The sequence below is a fragment of the Coffea arabica genome, chromosome 4c, assembly GCF_036785885.1.
Source record: "Coffea arabica cultivar ET-39 chromosome 4c, Coffea Arabica ET-39 HiFi, whole genome shotgun sequence".
NCBI lineage: Eukaryota > Viridiplantae > Streptophyta > Magnoliopsida > Gentianales > Rubiaceae > Coffea > Coffea arabica.
The window spans coordinates 29,063,482-29,084,235 of record NC_092316.1 but is presented as its reverse complement, the minus strand read 5'-3'; positions in this window follow the sequence as shown (position 1 = coordinate 29,084,235).

Here is a 20,754-nt window from a genome sequence, read left to right as displayed (position 1 = left end):
TAAGATTTTAATCAACCAATTCACCCCCCCTCTTGGTTGTCTGTGGGACTTACAATTGGTATCAGAGCTTGGTCTCCTTGAGATTAAGCTCTAACGGCTTGGAGTAAAGATGACAACCAGTCATGCTATGTTTGTTGAGGGGCAATCTGTTACTAGGCCTCCCATGTTCAGTGGCTCTAACTATGTTAGCTGGAAAGAACGAATGATTATCTTTTTGCAATCTATCGATATTGAACTATGGTTTATTGTGAGTGAAGGACCGCATGAAGCTAACTTTCTTGATGCAGATACAGGGTTGCTTCGGCCAAAAACAAGAGTTGAAATGAATGCTCAAGATAGGACTAACCTCACATTGAATGCCAAGGCCATGAATGTTATTTATAGTGCCCTAGATTCAAATGAATCAATCAGAGTAAAAGGCTGCAAATCGGCTAAAGAAATGTGGGATAAACTAAGAGAAATCCATGAGGGTGGTGACAATGTGAAAGAACAGAAAAAGGCCATCTTGGTCACGAAATATGAATCATTTAAAATTGAACCTCTTGAGGATATTGACAAAATGTATTGCAGGTTCACTGACTTGATCAAAGATCTCGAGGCGTTGGGCAAAGAGTACACCTTGGGAGAGAAGAACAGGAAAATTCTCAATGCCTTGGGCAAAGAATGGGAAAATAAAGTGACAGCAATAGAGGAGGCCAAGGATTTAAGTTCTGTGCCTATTGAATCTATCATTAACTCACTAACCACTTATGAGTTGAAACTGAAATCTAAAGTGCAGGAGGAAGAGGATGCTAGAGCAAAGAGAAACATTGCTCTAAAGACTACTCAAGGTGAAGATGATTCTGCTCATCTGGATGATGAAGACTCGGATGGTGATGACAATGATCTTGCTCTCATCACCAGAGGCTTCAAAAGAATCCTGAATAAAAGAAAGTTTAGAAGGGGAGGACCTAGCAATCAATTCCAGAATCAGCCATCTATCGCAAAGTATAAAGGTAAACAAGATTTCAACAAGAAACAGTTGGACAAATGCTTCGAATGTGGACAGATTGGACATTATGCAAACGAATGCCCCATGAAGAAGATGAAAGATGGAAAAGCTGATCGAAAGCCAAGATTCAACAATTTTCAGATTACTTGGAATGAATGCAACTCCGAAGGGGAAGTTGAAGAAGAAGAAGAATCTGCTCAAATGGCCTTCATGGCTATTGGAAATAATGAGGTAACCTCCACACACTCTCAATCTGAAAGTGATAATGATGAAGATGATGATCTTGAATCTTTTGTTGAAAAACTGCATAATGCCTTGAAGGAATCCTATGATAAAAACAAGCAGTTAAAACAGAAAATGTCTTTTCTCATTCAAGAAAATGCAAGTCTTTTTCAACAAAATAAACAACTAAAGACCGACAATGAAAGTCTAGTAAGAGCTGGATGTAATGTTCAAGATGAGATTGATAGAAAGACAAATATTTGTGAAATGCTGAAGGAAAGACATGGTGATTTGAAAAAAAAGGATGGACAGCTTGGATGAGAATTTGAAAGCAAGAAAGCAGGAGTTTAACAAAAGGAACATGTTATCTACACATCCTACTACTTTTCAAAGAACATTTGCACACAACAAAATTGCACATGGTTTCACAACATATAGAAGAGGTGAATTAAGATATGTCAAACCAGTACATGTTAAGGACTCTTCCATTATGTGTGTTTTTTGTTGTCAAAGAGGGCATTTGAAAAGTAATTGCTATGTGAAAAGAAATCTGAACAAAGGGATGAAGTGCATGTGGTTAGTTAGATACAATGCTAACTATTATGGACCCAAAAATTAAAAAGGGTACCAAACACGTTATCTTTTCAGGATAAAGGATCAAACAAGTCAAAATGGTTTATTGATAGCGGCTGCTCAAGGCACATGACCGGTGATCCTTCCTTGTTCATAAAGCTGAAATCAAAATCAAGTGGAAAGGTAACATTTGGTGATGATGTGAAAGCTAAGACAATTGGAATAGGTGATGTTGGTAAGGATGGTGAAACTTTTGTTCATAATGTGCTCTTGGTTGATAACTTAGGTTATAACTTGCTTAGTGTTAGTCAACTGTGTGATAAAGACTTGTATGTGTTATTTAAAAAGCATGAATGCATTGTACTTGATTCCAAATATAATGTTGTGTTCAAAGGTAAGAGGTTTAATGACATATATATTGTGATTCTTGATAAAGTTGATTCTTCTAGCTTAAAATGTCTTAAAGCTTCAAATGAAGATTCTTGGTTGTGGCATAGAAGACTTTGTCATTTTAACATGGATTTACTAAAGGAAATTTCGAAAAAGGAGTTGGTTAGAGGCTTGCCAAAAATTAGTTTTGATAAGGACAAAATATGTGATGCATGTCAATTTGGGAAGCAAACTAAAATTTCTTTTAAACCAAAAATGTGTGTATCTACTTCAAAACCTTTGGAACTCTTGCATCTTGATTTATTTGGTCCCACTCAAATCACTAGCTTGGGAGGTAAAAAATATTGTTTTGTAATTGTTGATGATTATTCCAGATACACTTGGGTGATATTTCTTGCTCATAAAGATGATGCCTTCAAGAATTTTACTTCAATGTTTGCTAAAGTGCAAAATCTGCTTGGGTTAAAAATTGTTAGGATTAGAAGTGATAATGGGACGGAATTCAAGTATTGTGGTTTTCCAGAATTTTGTGATCATAATGGTATAACACATGAGTTTTCTATTGCAAGGACTCCACAACAAAATGGTGTTGTAGAAAGGAAAAACAGGACTCTCCAAGAGGCTGCTAGAACTATGTTGAATGAATGTAGGTTGCCTAAATATCTTTGGGCGGAAGCGGTAAACACTGCATGTTATGTGATGAATAGAATACTCTTGAGACCTATTTTAAAGAAAACTCCTTATGAGCTGATTTTTGATAAGAAACCTACGGTTGGTTATTTCAAAGTATTTGGTTGTAAATGTTTTATTTTGAATCTAAAGGAACATCTTGGTAAGTTTGACAAAAAATCTGATGAAGGAATATTTTTGGGGTATTGTGAGAATAAAAGAGGATATAGAATTTTTAATAGAAGGACACTTGTGATTGAAGAAGCTATACATATAACATTTGATGAAGCCAATGATGATAATTCCAAAAGTTTGTGTGAGGATGATGATGTAGGTGTTCGAGAAGGAATGGAAAAGCTATCAATTGGAAATGAAGGAAGTTCTGAACCAGCAGCAACTGAAATGGAAAATGAAGTTCATAATGATCAAGAAGAGGAAGATGAAGACAAAAATGATGATCCACTCAAAGATCTTCCCAAGGCTTGGAAATTCAACCAAAATCATCCAAACGAGCTTATAATTGGTGATCCATCCGAGAAGGTAAACACTCGTTCCTCATCTAGAAAATTGATTGATAATTTTGCTTTAGTTTCTCTTTTTGAACCCAAAAATATCAATGATGCTTTAAAGGATGAAAATTGGATTTTGGCTATGCAAGAGGAACTTAATCAATTTGAGAGAAATGAAGTTTGGACACTTGTTGATAGACCTCAAAATCAACCTATCATTGGCACAAAGTGGATTTTTAGAAATAAGTTGGATGATAAAGGTGTTGTTGTAAGAAATAAAGCCAGATTAGTTGCTAAAGGATATGCACAAGAAGAAGGAATAGATTTTGATGAAACTTTTGCTCCCGTAGCAAGATTAGAATCTATTAGAATGCTTCTTGCTTTTGCTTGCTTCAAAGGTTTCAAATTGTTTCAAATGGATGTTAAAAGTGCCTTTTTAAATGGTTTTATTGATCAAGAAGTGTATGTGGATCAACCCCCAGGTTTTGAAAATACAAAATTTCCAAGTCATGTGTTTAAACTTTCTAAAGCTTTATATGGTTTAAAACAGGCTCCAAGAGCTTGGTATGAAAGATTAAGTGGGTTCTTGATTGAAAAAGGTTTCAAAAGAGGTATTGTGGACACCACACTTTTTACTAAGCATGTGTTGAATGACCTTCTCATTGTGCAAATATATGTTGATGATATTATCTTTGGTGCTACTAATGAGTATCTATGTAAGGAGTTTTCCACCACTATGCAAAATGAATTTGAAATGAGTATGATGGGAGAATTAAATTTCTTCCTTGGACTTCAAATACATCAAACTCTTGAGGGAATCTTTATCAATCAAGCAAAGTATACCAAGGAATTACTGAAAAGGTTTGGCATGGAGGACTCAAAACAAGTTGGAACTCCAATGTGCACTTCCACAAAGTTTGACAAAGATGAAGAAGGTAATCATGTGGATGAAAAGCATTATAGAGGTATGATCGGAAGCTTACTCTATTTAACTGCAAGTAGACCTGATATTATGTTTGCAGTTTGCTTGTGTGCTAGATTTCAATCGTGTCCAAAAGAATCACATTTGAATGCTGTAAAAAGAATTTTTAGGTATTTGAAAGGTACATTAGACTATGGTCTTTGGTATGCTAAATCCAGTGAGTTTGCACTATATGGTTATTCGGATGCTGATTTTGGAGGGTGTCGTGTAGATAGAAAGAGTACTAGTAGATCTTGTCACTTTCTTGGAAATTCTTTAGTCTCTTGGTTTAGCAAGAAACAAAATGCAATCTCATTGTCTACAACCGAAGCAGAATATATTGCCGCTAGTGCATGTTGTGCTCAACTTTTATGGATGAAGCATACCCTGAATGACTATGGATTGTTGTATGACTGCATGCCTGTATTCTGTGATAATACTAGTGCTATAAATTTGACCAAAAATCCTATTCAGCATTCTAGGACAAAGCATATTGAAATAAAGCACCACTTTATTCGTGATCTTGTTCAAAAAGGTGAAATTTGTGTAAATTATGTTTGTTCTAAAGATCAATTTGCTGATATTTTTACAAAAGCTTTGCCATTAGATCAATTCATTCATCTAAGATCAAAATTAGGAATGTTCGAAAAATCATCATAAATTTTTCATTGCCTTCGGACGTCCGAAAGAGGATGAACGGACGTCCGATGATGTTCTTCAGCCATTTTCCAGATTGCACCTGTTCGGACGCAGCTGTCGGACGCACAACTTCGTTCGGCCGTCCGACAGTGCAACGGCTCATTTTTTAAAATAACTTTCTTCCTTATTTGCTTCAGTCTCTTCCTATTCTATCTCCTCTCGGACGAAAACCCTCTCTTCTCTCACTCTCAAATTCGTACCATTCTGTAGCTACCATTCCCAAATTGACTCAACCAAAACATTTCCCCATCGTTTGCGTTTCATTTCTCCTGATCATTTCACCAAACTGAGTAACACTTCGCAAATCCCCAAATTTTCCTCACAACCCTACTCTTGCATAACCGCTCTGTCAAATCTCGTTCAAGGTGTTTTTGTCCCAAAATTTCTGTGCGATTCACTTCCCTACTGTTGTGTGCATCATTTGCATCCTCCATTCCACACATTTAGAACAATGGTGAATCTAAGGGGAGGAAAAGTTACTGCCGGACGCAAGCATCCACTCAGGGATGAGGATGAGAATCTTCCTACTGTCAAACGGACATCCAAACGCTTCAAAAGGGGAGCTATCAAGGGTCAAATGTCACGACCTACTCCACAACCCACTTCTCAACCAGAATCTGGACAGGGGACCTCTTCTCAACCGCCTCCTAAATCAGTCCCTCTCCCTCCATTCTTTGATGATGCTGCGAAAGACAAATACGCCTGGATATCTCAGAAGGGTGTCATCCCTCAAAGAACTGTAAACCCCTCTGAATTTCGTTCCATAGGTTTAGAATCCATTCTAAGTCTATTTGATTTCCAGAAATGGTCGCATCTCATTTCCATGCCCAATGTCTACTATCCTGATATGCTGCATCAATTTTTTGCTAACCTTAGGAAAGGAACTGACCAAACTGAGATCATGTCTAGGGTAAATGGGGTAGACCTAATCTTTGATTCTGATACTGTGAATTCCATTTTAAAGACTACCATTGAACGTTTGTGCAAAGATAAGGTTGCTAATTTCTTTTCTTATGAAGAGCTTCCTACTGCTGCAAATCATTTTGATAGGACAAAAATGTTAACTTATTTCAAAAGAAGTTTTTCTTCACCTGCTGATGCTAAGTTGAATGATTTGGCTCCTGTGAATTTGATTGCCTTTTCTATCATTTCAAACTTGCTTGTGCCCACTGATGGCCATAGAACTGATGCAAACAAAATGGAGCTGTATCTTTTTTACTGTTTTCGAGAAAAAATTCGGATTGATTTTGGCTTTGTCATGTGCAAGTTTTTACTTCGCTATGCTACTGACTCTCGAAGAAAACTATCCTATGGGAAGTTTCTTCAAAAGATTTTTGAATTTTACAAAGTTCCAATTCTAGGTGTTTGTCCCAAAGAAGCATCTTCTTATGCTTTTACCAGAGCATATTTTGAAAGGAAAAATCTTATTTTTAAAGATAATCTGTGGGCATATAAGGGGGCATCATCTAGTGAACAAAGATCTAAGACTGTACATGATTCTTCACCCATTTCACTCACTCCCATTCACCCTAAGAAGTCTACCACTAAAGCATCTTCCTCTTCCAGTAATGAGGTAATTGAGCTTCTTCATGAACTCAAACAGCATGTTCTTCTTCTAGAACATGGCCTAATGCTCACCATGTCTTCTGAGCAACAAGCTGCCTTTCTTGATAAAAAGAACCTTCTTTTTCCTCCACCTGTGGTTGAGGAAGTCTCACATGACAAAGAACCTCGAACCACTGATCCAGGTTCATCAGTTCCAGATCTGAATCCATCAACTCCTGTGACTCCTCATGGCCCTTCCACATCAGACAAAGGCAAGGCACCAATTGAAGAAGCTACTGAAGATGATGAAGAAACTGATGAGGAAGACCTCTCTCAATATCAGCTCTCTCGGAGGACTCCTGGATCCACTTAGTTCATCATTTAGGACATTTGCATTCTGTTTGTCTCTTTTATGTGTTTGTGGTATTCAACAATGAATATGTATTGTAATGGATATTTTAAGTTTCTTTTGGTATGATCTGGTGGATGTTTAAGTACTGTTTTGATGAATGTCTAAATATTTTGATGAATGATTGTCTATTCTGCTTGTGTGAATGTAATGAATTTGTGGATTGTATGATTGTCTATTGAATATGATTGTCTATTTTAAGTACTGTTTTGATGGATGTGTTGGATGGTGTCACCAGGATGTTGATTTGTGAACTTGTGTAAATTTGTGACTGTGTGGATGACAAAAAGGGATGTTGATGTTGATGTGATTGGTTGCCCTTTTGTGATGACAAAAAGGGGGAGATGGTATAATGATTGGATTGAGTGATGATTGGTGATTGATGAATGATTGGATTGAGTGATGGTTGGTGATTGATGATTAGTGATGTTAGGATATGTTGGATTGATTGTTTAAATTTGGATTGGCTGATATGCTTAATTGTTTAATGTTTAATTGTTTAACTCGGATGGGCAGCCAAGTGAGGGGGAGGTTTTCAAAATTTTTAAATTTTAGGATTCACTAAGACAGGGGGAGTTTTCATTTCAATCATCAATTTCATTTCAAACTTTTGTTTTGTCATCATCAAAAAGGGGGAGAATGTTATTCTTGGTTTTGATGATCACAAAAGTTTGTTTATACAGACCAAGAAAGTGAATACTTTGATCAGGTCTGTTGGAACAAAGAAAGCATATGTTCGTTTATCTCCTGACTACGTTGCTTTGGATGTGGCAAACAAGATTGGAATAATATGAATGAATTTAGTCATTGTTTTGTTTTCGATCAAAGATATTGTCTTTTAAGTATGTCTAGTTTGTCATTCTCGGTACTTTGAAATATTTGTCTAACCTTCCTCAAATACAAGTGTTTTTTTGTCTATCCAAGAATCAGGTTCAAATATGTCATGAAATGTAAAACAACCAAAATGAGAAGCAAAAACAGGACAATCAGGTCGGACGGCCGAAAGGAAACTGTCGGACGTCCGAAAAGATAAAGAACATCAGGAAGGAAGCACCGTCGGACGCTCACATGGAAGCATCGGACGTCCGGAAGGATCGGACGCTTGCCATCGGACGTTAATCAACCGCATCGGACGTCCGAAAAATTCCAAGATAACTTGCTAGCTCTCGGCCCAAGGTCGGACGCTGTGCTGTCGGACGACAAAGAACTTATCGGACGTCCGAACCTCAACTTGGCTATCATCGGACGATTGGTTCGGACGATGACTCGATCGTCGGACGTCCGACAGCCCCAACGGCTAGTTGACTCTTCAGCTGCCTTCTATCCGTTGGAAGCATTGATGAAGCCCATTTCTGGATCCCTTTAAAATCAAACTGGTCTGAACGAAGTAGGGACTTTTGCTCACTTTGTTTACAAGTTCTCAAGAGATATTTTAGCTAGAAAATAGTCTCCAAAGCAGATTTGTATTAAAGTGGTGTGAATTTCTGTTGAGCATTTCTTTTGTGGTTGAAAGGATCTTTAGTGTAGCTTTGTTGAGGGTTTTCTGAGTGATTGTAAAACTTCCTAGCTTGACTAAGTGAGGCTTAGGGCAAGGAGGAAGAGCTCCCTCCATTGTACATCTAGTTGATCTTTGTTCATCAAGGAGAAGTTGCTCTTCCTAGTGATTGGTCTTCAAGTTTGGGTAAAGCTTGGTAGACACTTGGTTTGTTTCTCTATTTTATATTTCTGTTTAATAAAATCTTCATTGCTTATCTATACTTGCTTCTCTGATTAATATTGCTATTGTCTTCTAATCTACTTGGTTGGTCATTACTAAAAAGGAAGGTAAATTTTCATTAAAGAAAAAGTGCATAAACTTGGTTAAGATTTTAATCAACCAATTCACCCCCCCTCTTGGTTGTCTGTGGGACTTACACAAAGTATGACAGGCATTCAAATTTCTTATTTGGAAGGAACAGCGTGATTGGTTTTGACATCCTCAAACGTATTACAAAAAATTTTTTGCCCCAGTGTGGGCTATTTTGCAAAATCTCTCAAATGAAAATTTGCCCCAGTGTGGGCCTATTTAATTGCAAAAAATTTGTTTGAATGACCCTCCATTTATTTGAACAAAGTAAGCAATTGCTTTTCCTAACATATCATGTGAAGAAAATTGAATGTCTTGCTTAAATTCACATAGCACATTTCATGATGAATTTCTCAAAATAATGCCAAATTACGAAAGATTTCTTCCCCACTTTAGCATCAATGCTTTTGGGTGATGGGTAACTATTTTTGGTTGGTTCATCTTTCAGGACCAATCAAGTGACTTTATTTTTGGATTTGGAAGTGGCTAAAGGAAATGGGAGGTAAGAATCTGTCTCATTTTTGTGCCCCAGTTGTATGTAATCCATTCAATGTCACATCTTAGTAAAAGCAAATAGTTTGTCACCCTTATTTCTTAAGAAAACGAAGTCCACATATGAGCTTTATAGGCTTGCAACAATATGGATAATGATAGCTAAACCTGTGAAAACTGGTTATACCCCCATGATCACAAATGATTGATAGATTTCTTACGAGCATGATCCTCACTTTAGATTGTCGTGAAGGAATAAGTCAACGATGGACTTTATTAGCTTGTAATGTGGCTTGAAAACGATAGTTAAAGAAATAAGATTCTAAGGACATTGCACCCAAAATCGTATTTTTCTCAAAATTGCCCCTACGTTGGAACGCAAAGATCTCAAACTTTGATTGCATTTTTCTTATCATTCACCAGGGACTTCAGCGTCGAATTTTCTGCATTTTCTTTTCTTGCTTTTCTTTCGCTTCTTTTCTTTTCCCTCGAGCTGATGGGTTTTCACATGGTGAGTAGAGTCAACCCCATACCCAAGCAATTCAGAAATACAGCTAAAATTTTCCGGCATCATAAATTTTCTTGACAGGGCCATTGCAAAGAACAGAAGTCAGTACTTTCGGCTTTTGTAACGGGGTCTGGTGGGGTGTTTAGAAAAGTTAAGGCTTGAAGGCAGATTTTAAAAGCGGTTTGAATGACCTGAGATCGCATTATTGAGCCAACCCTATTTTAGGGCTAAATCAGAATTTGCCCCAGTTTATGCTCAATTGAGGCTCTTTCTCTTTCATTTTCTTTCTTCTTTTGATTTTTCGGCCTTTTGCCATTCTTTTGAAATTTGACAAAATTTGCCCCAGTTTATTTTTTGAACTGAGGTTCTCTTTTCTTCTTTTGTTTTTGATTTTACTGCCTTTCACTTTTCACTTCTTGAAATTTCTTTTTTCAACTCAAACTTGCCCCAGTGTGGGGTTTGCGATTGTGACGGCCCCACCTCCCCCTAAGGCGAACCAGAGGGTTCGGCGGGCCGCCTGCCCAGCTCTCGCCGGGACTCAGTCGATCACTACAATCCTCAAATGAATTACAATATAAATCTCAAATATACATCACATGGTCCACAAACATACATCCAAGTCTCCAATAATTACATGTCACAAATGCAGCGGAAACTGATTCCAATCGTGGAATGTATACTTACAGCCATATCAATTTCAAATATTTATACAAGACCAACGCGTACATAAAATAGATCCAAACTTAAACTGTACACGATATAAGCCATCCAGTCACGTGAATAAGCACAACAAGCCCTTCCTTCGCCTTGAGCCCTGTGGGGGGGGAAATAAAACATTTTTGGGGTGAGCTAAAAGCCCAGTGAGTAACCAGTAAAATCAGTAATCAAATAGTTTTCACAAAAATTCATTTCATTGATGTCATGGTTCAGAAATCAGATGTACGTATTTTTGCTCTCGTGAGCCAGTGAAATCATTGTAATGTTTTAGAAGTTCAATAAGTAACCGGGGGTAAAAATGTAATTTTGTTACAGGTCAACATTTGCACAGTGAGAGTAAAACAAAAGCAGAAAATGACACCACATGGTAATTCCACAAAGCTCAATGAGCTAAAATCTCAATAAGGTTCCGAACATGAAATTTCATAACAAAGCCAACACATTAACCATCAATAATCAATAATTCAAGAAACATTTACAATGGAAAGCGATAGTAACATATTCATTAAAAGGATACCGCTCACATGGAGCTATTCATTTGTTCGTTCCCCTGACATTTCCCCTTATTCCTCCAATTATTTGAAAATTTCATTTTTATAAATAAACCCTCGTTCATCTTTTTATTCGTTCATCCCCTTTTCCGGACGTTGACCGGACTCCACCCATCCGACGTTGGCCGGACTCCACCCATCCGGACGTAGCCGGACTACAAGGTAATACTCGAGTATACCAAATTCACCCAGGGTCACCATATCGCCCGACCGAGTCCGCTTCTGGCTCGAGTCGATCGGTAACGAAGGGCAGTGGCCAGTTCAGCCAAAAGGCTTACATCATGCGCAACTAGCATTTAATCATTAATCATTGAAAATTCATATTTATTTAGGTCGAGTGCGATAAAGTACACACTCGCCTAGAAAACTCGTTTTAACAATCATCGAAAGTACTTAACACATTTTCAATTAATAATGACAAGCCAATAAGTCAAGAATTACAGCAACCAAGGGACACTCATATGCAAGTACGCATGATATGCAAGAAAACAGTTCAAAAGTAACTTTTGGAAACAGTTTAAAAGTAAATAATGCAGGAAACGGTTCATAAAGAACTTCAGAAACAGTTTGAGGTCACTCACCTCAATGGCTCAGAAATCATACATCATGTATCATTGCCTTGCTCAAACCCAAGTCTTAGATCACAAACTCAATGCAAACAAATCCTTTAAAAGTTCGGACAGCACTTCCCCTACATTTGCTAACTTTTCCAGCCATCATGGCTTCATTATTTCCTCAGCCAGTCCCAAAGGTACACACACAACAACAAGTTCATCCATAGCCATTCAGCAAGCTCCAAGTAGTACTAATACAAGTCAAGCTAGGGAAAAGTCCGGAAATGAAGGTTAAGCTCAAAACCAGAAAAACAGTTTTGACGTCATTTTGCGGTAATGGTACCAAATGCGCTACGATTGTCGGATGAAGGTGCAAGACCCACCGTTTCGAAGCTAAGAAACAGGGATACAACAATGTAGAAGGCCACTCAATCCAAATCCTAGCACAACTAGGTCAAATATGCCAAATACTACACCAGAACCACCAAAAACAGGTTTACAAATCACACAAAGCTGTAATGAACACAACTCAGTCTATACAGGTCCAAATGCCGAAATTCCAAAGGCATATGTTATCTAAGACATCCAGCTACATTTCCTCAGAAGACACCAACAACAAAATCCAAACCAATTCCAGTCAAAACAAACGATTACAAGCGCAGTTTTCACATTCTGAGCAACCCAGATCAGCAACAGTAAAATCGACATAACTCACTCTACACATATCCAAATGACCTGAAATTTTGCAGGCACTTCAAACTCACCAATACCTACAACTTTCATGTTTTGAGCAAAGGCCAATTCGGCCTCTAACATAGTGCAATAAATTCGGGCAGAATGAAGAACTACAAAACCTAATTTTCTGAAATTTCTTCCAAAACAGAAATTGATTGCACTTAATCACTTTTTCCACCTCCTAGAGTCATTAAACATCATTTCCAATCATCATACATGACCACAACACCATGATCACATTAAACCAGAAAATTCCTCAAAAAAATAAAAAACTTCACCAATTCAACCAAAATCAAGTTTTAATCCATAAACTTGCATCTCCTACTATCACCAAGCATGAATTTAACATCATTAGAGGGAGGAGAGGGGTCCTTCTCAACTCACCTTAGTAACCAAAGAGATGGAGCAACCTTGCACTTAAATCTTCCAAATCACTTCACCAAGAACCTTAATCCAACCAAGAGAAGAGTTTTTATAGAGTAAAACTAAAATTAAACGGTTAAAAGTGAAGATTAAGCAAGCTTGGAGCAAAGAAATTGGAGAGCTTCTCTTCCCTTATTGCTTGAAGGTGGCCGGCCATATGAAGCTTAGCAATGAAGATATTTTGGTCAATTTTTGAAGTTATTATGGTAAATGGTAAAAGGTTGAATAGTAAGTCAAAGTCCAAGACTTAATCTTATGGTGACACTTGTCACCCTTAGGTTTAAAACTTATCTTTTGTCTCTCCAATTACAAATATCTTAACACCTTGTAAAATAATATCACTTAATACAAAATTCCAACAAGTTGTAAAAAAAATATAATGCATTTACCGCACTTGCGGGTCCCACGTCCAAAATACGCTTTTAATTTCTCAAAAACTAACCGATACTAGAAAAATCATTTTAAAACTATTTTTGCTCATAAACTTTATCTGGAAAATTTTTCTAATCAAGAAAATGTAGAAAAGGCGGGCAATTAAAAAATAAACCCTAGAAAATTAGAAAATTTCCGGGTTCTCAAACTCAGTTTTTTTTTCGGGGTGTCACAATCTCCCCTCCTTAAAAGAATGTCGTCCTCGACATTCCCTCTTGTACCAATCAAGTCAAGACATCCTGCACAAATCTCTCAAGAGTCAAATCAAACCCACAGTCCGGCATCCTAAACTTCAAGCCTAGGATACACTACAGAGATCTCAAGCCTAAGCTCTGATACCAACTGTGACAGTTCTCAGGGTCACATCACAAGGTACCTATCAGCTTGCCACCCGCACGCGGGCATCCCCTACGGAGAGTTTCGCTTCGTGACTCTTCACGAACGAGAGGCTCGGGGCTTTTCCAGTAAAGGGACGTAGAGTCCCAACCGTCGGCATATGGCTCTGATACCAACTGTGACGGCCCCACGTCCCCCTAAGGCGAACCAGAGGGTTCGGCGGGCCGCCTGCCCAGCTCTCGCCGGGACTCAGTCGATCACTACAATCCTCAAATGAATTACAATATAAATCTCAAATATACATCACATGGTCCACAAACATACATCCAAGTCTCCAATAATTACATGTCACAAATGCAGCGGAAACTGATTCCAATCGTGGAATGTATACTTACATCCATATCAATTTCAAATATTTATACAAGACCAACGCGTACATAAAATAGATCCAAACTTAAACTGTACACGATATAAGCCATCCAGTCACGTGAATAAGCACAACAAGCCCTTCCTTCGCCTTGAGCCCTGTGGGGGGGGGAAATAAAACATTTTTGGGGTGAGCTAAAAGCCCAGTGAGTAACCAGTAAAATCAGTAATCAAATAGTTTTCACAAAAATTCATTTCATTGATGTCATGGTTCAGAAATCAGATGTACGTATTTTTGCTCTCGTGAGCCAGTGAAATCATTGTAATGTTTTAGAAGTTCAATAAGTAACCGGGGGTAAAAATGTAATTTTGTTACAGGTAAACATTTGCACAGTGAGAGTAAAACAAAAGCAGAAAATGACACCACATGGTAATTCCACAAAGCTCAATGAGCTAAAATCTCAATAAGGTTCCGAACATGAAATTTCATAACAAAGCCAACACATTAACCATCAATAATCAATAATTCAAGAAACATTTACAATGGAAAGCGATAGTAACATATTCATTAAAAGGATACCGCTCACATGGAGCTATTCATTTGTTCGTTCCCCTGACATTTCCCCTTATTCCTCCAATTATTTGAAAATTTTATTTTTATAAATAAACCCTCGTTCATCTTTTTATTCGTTCATCCCCTTTTCCGGACGTTGACCGGACTCCACCCATCCGACGTTGGCCGGACTCCACCCATCCGGACGTAGCCGGACTACAAGGTAATACTCGAGTATACCAAATTCACCCAGGGTCACCATATCGCCCGACCGAGTCCGCTTCTGGCTCGAGTCGATCGGTAACGAAGGGCAGTGGCCAGTTCAGCCAAAAGGCTTACATCATGCGCAACTAGCATTTAATCATTAATCATTGAAAATTCATATTTATTTAGGTCGAGTGCGATAAAGTACACACTCGCCTAGAAAACTCGTTTTAACAATCATCGAAAGTACTTAACACATTTTCAATTAATAATGACAAGCCAATAAGTCAAGAATTACAGCAACCAAGGGACACTCATATGCAAGTACGCATGATATGCAAGAAAACAGTTCAAAAGTAACTTTTGGAAACAGTTTAAAAGTAAATAATGCAGGAAACGGTTCATAAAGAACTTCAGAAACAGTTTGAGGTCACTCACCTCAATGGCTCAGAAATCATACATCATGTATCATTGCCTTGCTCAAACCCAAGTCTTAGATCACAAACTCAATGCAAACAAATCCTTTAAAAGTTCGGACAGCACTTCCCCTACATTTGCTAACTTTTCCAGCCATCATGGCTTCATTATTTCCTCAGCCAGTCCCAAAGGTACACACACAACAACAAGTTCATCCATAGCCATTCAGCAAGCTCCAAGTAGTACTAATACAAGTCAAGCTAGGGAAAAGTCCGGAAATGAAGGTTAAACTCAAAACCAGAAAAACAGTTTTGACGTCATTTTGCGGTAATGGTACCAAATGCGCTACGATTGTCGGATGAAGGTGCAAGACCCACCGTTTCGAAGCTAAGAAACAGGGATACAACAATGTAGAAGGCCACTCAATCCAAATCCTAGCACAACTAGGTCAAATATGCCAAATACTACACCAGAACCACCAAAAACAGGTTTACAAATCACACAAAGCTGTAATGAACACAACTCAGTCTATACAGGTCCAAATGCCGAAATTCCAAAGGCATATGTTATCTAAGACATCCAGCTACATTTCCTCAGAAGACACCAACAACAAAATCCAAACCAATTCCAGTCAAAACAAACGATTACAAGCGCAGTTTTCACATTCTGAGCAACCCAGATCAGCAACAGTAAAATCGACATAACTCACTCTACACATATCCAAATGACCTGAAATTTTGCAGGCACTTCAAACTCACCAATACCTACAACTTTCATGTTTTGAGCAAAGGCCAATTCGGCCTCTAACATAGTGCAATAAATTCGGGCAGAATGAAGAACTACAAAACCTAATTTTCTGAAATTTCTTCCAAAACAGAAATTGATTGCACTTAATCACTTTTTCCACCTCCTAGAGTCATTAAACATCATTTCCAATCATCATACATGACCACAACACCATGATCACATTAAACCAGAAAATTCCTCAAAAAAATAAAAAACTTCACCAATTCAACCAAAATCAAGTTTTAATCCATAAACTTGCATCTCCTACTATCACCAAGCATGAATTTAACATCATTAGAGGGAGGAGAGGGGTCCTTCTCAACTCACCTTAGTAACCAAAGAGATGGAGCAACCTTGCACTTAAATCTTCCAAATCACTTCACCAAGAACCTTAATCCAACCAAGAGAAGAGTTTTTATAGAGTAAAACTAAAATTAAACGGTTAAAAGTGAAGATTAAGCAAGCTTGGAGCAAAGAAATTGGAGAGCTTCTCTTCCCTTATTGCTTGAAGGTGGCCGGCCATATGAAGCTTAGCAATGAAGATATTTTGGTCAATTTTTGAAGTTATTATGGTAAATGGTAAAAGGTTGAATAGTAAGTCAAAGTCCAAGACTTAATCTTATGGTGACACTTGTCACCCTTAGGTTTAAAACTTATCTTTTGTCTCTCCAATTACAAATATCTTAACACCTTGTAAAATAATATCACTTAATACAAAATTCCAACAAGTTGTAAAAAAAATATAATGCATTTACCGCACTTGCGGGTCCCACGTCCAAAATACGCTTTTAATTTCTCAAAAACTAACCGATACTAGAAAAATCATTTTAAAACTATTTTTGCTCATAAACTTTATCTGGAAAATTTTTCTAATCAAGAAAATGTAGAAAAGGCGGGCAATTAAAAAATAAACCCTAGAAAATTAGAAAATTTCCGGGGTTCTCAAACTCAGTTTTTTTTTCGGGGGGTCACAGCGATCCTCAGGGGTTGCCAAACGAAACAATTCATTTTGAAGGCTCAAAAAGGGATAACTAGGGATAGAACGTCTGACTGGAAAAGAAGATGGCCTGACTTGTATTCCGTTCCTTACAATAACTCTGAAAGGAAACTTTCGTTAATGGGAAATTTCTGGCATGTATCCGAATTAACTGATTGAGGGAGACCCTTGTTCATCCGTATTTGTGAAACATAGGCGATTCACGTGGACAAAACTCTTCCTTTTCCTCTCTCTCTCTTTTTTTTTTTAAAAAAAAAAATTGGAACCCAAATGGCATCAAATTTCCCCAATTTACGGTTCCCTCTCCTTTTATCTTTTTTCTTTTTTCAAAATTCCCCAATCTCCTTCCCCAATGTGGGGTGCGATCATATGTGCACTCGAAAAGAACCACCAATTTTTAGCTCAAATGAGGATGCAAGGGATAAATGGTGTTTAGGTTGTAGAAACGACGGCCAAAGTATCATTCTTACACCTCATGACAACCAAAGTAACAAAATGGTCATTGAAAATCCATTCCCCTTTTAAATATTTGAAAATTTTCCAATAGAGGATAGTGATCATTAAGGCGCTCATTTGAAACGAAGTTATTCTTTCAAAGGCTCAAATGGGAGAGCAAATGATAAAATGTGTATAGCTAGAGAAACGAATGCTCGAAATATCATTCCAAATTTTCAAAACAAACAAGAATAATGCACATTTTTGCTTTCACTTAGATGTGAGTTGAATCTATTTAGACACAACGGCCATTTTCAAGCCAAGGTTGCCCCAATTTGCAATTTATCAATCAATGTGACTGATTTTATTCTGGGCCAATAGAAGTGGGCAAAAAAATATGAATTGTACAGTGAAAGAGAAAAGGTATCTCATTGGGCCTTTTGAGTGACCTCTTTCAATCTTGAGCACTCTTATTGTATAGCTCAGATCACCAATTTAGTGTACACAAGGATTTTAGAAAGCATACACTGGCGAATTTTCAGGCTGGAGGTTGAAAACAAATCCCAATTTAGTCTTATTTCTTGAAATTCATCATGAAATTTCCAATGAGTAAGAATAAAGAATGAAATGTACACAAATTTACACAAAACAATAATTGTCCAAAATTTTATTGCTGAAAAAGTTTGAAACAAAAATTTCTTGTTCACTTATAACACAAATGAGAAGAGAAAACTTCTACAAAACCCCACATATACACTTTTGTCTCCCTTTCTTTTGAAAAAAAATGTATTAACGAATCAAATAAACAGAATTTTCCTTTGAAAAACAATTACAAAGCCTCTCAGAGACTTTAGCTTAGAGCTTTCAGATGGATCTTCCATGTTTTCAGATGGATCTGCCCTAGAATCAGATAATACTTGTAATTTTGACACCTTATTAGATCAGAAGTGTCATCAGATATAGAAAAATATTTTCCCTTTTATTGAAGTTTTTTATGAATGCAGGGGAGGGGGAAAACAAAAGAAAAATACCCTGAGTTAGTAAGAAAGAATATAAAATCGGTATGCATGTCCTATGGGGGGACCCTTTTTGTGCCAAGGGTAGGCCTAGCATGAAAATGCAATCCTCTAGGGTAGGCACTATACCATACCTGATGGATCCGATCAACTCATTGAGTAAAAAAAATAATTCTTTGAAAAATTTGGTCAATTGGAGTGACGAGAGACATTTGTCAAAATAAGGACAATGTCCGAATGAACTGATCACTTTTGATCGATATTTGCAAAAAACGCACGGGTTTGACCTTGACGAACTTCCTATCGAAGAGATTGGAATTCGTTGACAAAAATTTTCTTAGTGAAGCACGGGTCAAAACCCCAACTGATCAAATGGCTGGATGCCATGGATGTTTTTCCCAAAATCGACTAGGTTTTCCATTTTGAAATTCGACATTGAAATCCTAATTGGTCAAATGAAATTGACAATTTATTAAAAATCGACCGGATTACCCTAAAAAGGGAAACAGGTCAAATGAATTGAATGAAATTTAATTTATTCAAAATTAATCAGATCACCCTAAAAAAGGGTAAATTGATCAAATAGATTGAACGAAACTTGATTTGTTCAAAATCGGCTCGGTTGCCCCAAAAATGGGTAAATTGGCCAAATGAATGAAATTGAATTAGTGATTTATTCAAAAATCGGCCGAATGACCCTAAAAGGGTAAATTGGTCAAATGACCCTAAAAAGGGTAAATTGGTCAAATGAATTGATGATTTATTCAAAATCGACCGAATGACCCTAAAAAGGGTAAATTGGTCAAAAGACCCTAAAAAGGGTAAATTGGTCAAATGAATTGACGATTTATTCAAAATCGACCGAATGACCCTAAAAAGGATAAATTGGTCAAAAGACCCTAAAAAGGGTAAATTGGTCAAATGAATTGACGATTTATTCAAAATCGACCGAATGACCCTAAAAAGGGTAAATTGGTCAAAAGACCCTAAAAAGGGTAAATTGATCAAATGAATTGACGATTTATTCAAAATCGACCGAATGACCCTAAAAAGGGTAAATTGGTCAAATGAATTGATGATTCATTCAAAAATTGACCGAATGACCCTAAAAAGGGTAAATTGGTCAAATGAATGGTTTATTCAAAATTGATTATGAATTGACAAAAATGGATTGATTGAATCGTTCGGCCATTGGTGGCTTCAAAAAAAATAGTCTATGAGCCTTCTAAAATCACGATTTGGCCTCAATTTATTTATTGTCTCAATAGGAGGCATTATTTGTGAATTTCTTCAAATTAATGTCCTTTACGCAAGGGATTTTTACCAAGTTTGATAAAATGGCCAAAAAGTGATTATTAGACGTTCATATTCCAAAAATCACTCTATGAAAATGATTGGATCCTACCTTACCTTGTGCACTGCCCCTTTGGATGGTACAAAAAATGTAAACGTGCAAGTCTCCTTGGATTAAATATCCGAGACACAAGGTGGTTTATTCCTAAACACGGGATTCCCTATGTGGCATTCCCTTTCTATGGTTTAATGCATGATGCCATTTATTAAAACGATGTAAATATGTGACAAATATGGCCTAAAGGACATGAATAATGCATCGGGGGGAAAAGGTCTAAAAATGAAATGTACTTATTGAAAATCAAGTGTGATGGCTAAAATTTAAACATGTGAGTTATCTAGTGGGTAGGCCACTAAAAGAGTGCCAAAGAGGCCTCTTATTGCTAAGGCACATGAATGCAAGCCAAGAAAACAATGAAATAGTTAGTGCAATTGATAGTACACATAACATGTTGGGAGCAATTAAGAAAAAGAAATACAATGAAAGCAATAAAAGGGGTGGAACCCCTTCCCTCGTGCCTAATGTGCTTAAAAGAGGGTGAGGCTGACTCTAACCTAGGAAAACGCTAATATGGATGCATGAGGTTGGGGCTAACTAATGCAACTAGACTCGATAAGGCTTCGGCTCCCAAGCCTTCAGACCTAAAGGCAAAGGGTCATCACTCCCAAGGCCTTCGATCGGTGGCTCGAGTGATCCCTTAGGTAGCGCTATGGGCGCAGCGCACACCATCCGCCTACCCAAGGCGATCGATCCTAATCCTACAAGACGGTGTGGGAAATGCCCACGAAAAATAAAATAAAATAGGATAACAATAAATAAACGTGCACGTATGAAGTGTTCCCTATTTTGAGGGAAGGGGTTGAGAACCACGCGAGGCTCTAAAGGTGACACACCCCCCCCAAATGCAATGCAAGCGCGAGATAAGCAAGTAAACATACATTCAATCAACCAATCATACATTCGTGAGCGAGGGAGTAGTTGGACACGCGTGAAATGCAAAAATCCTAATAAAAGGAAAAATGCAATCCTAAACACCCAAATGTGATATATGGAAAGGTTAAAAG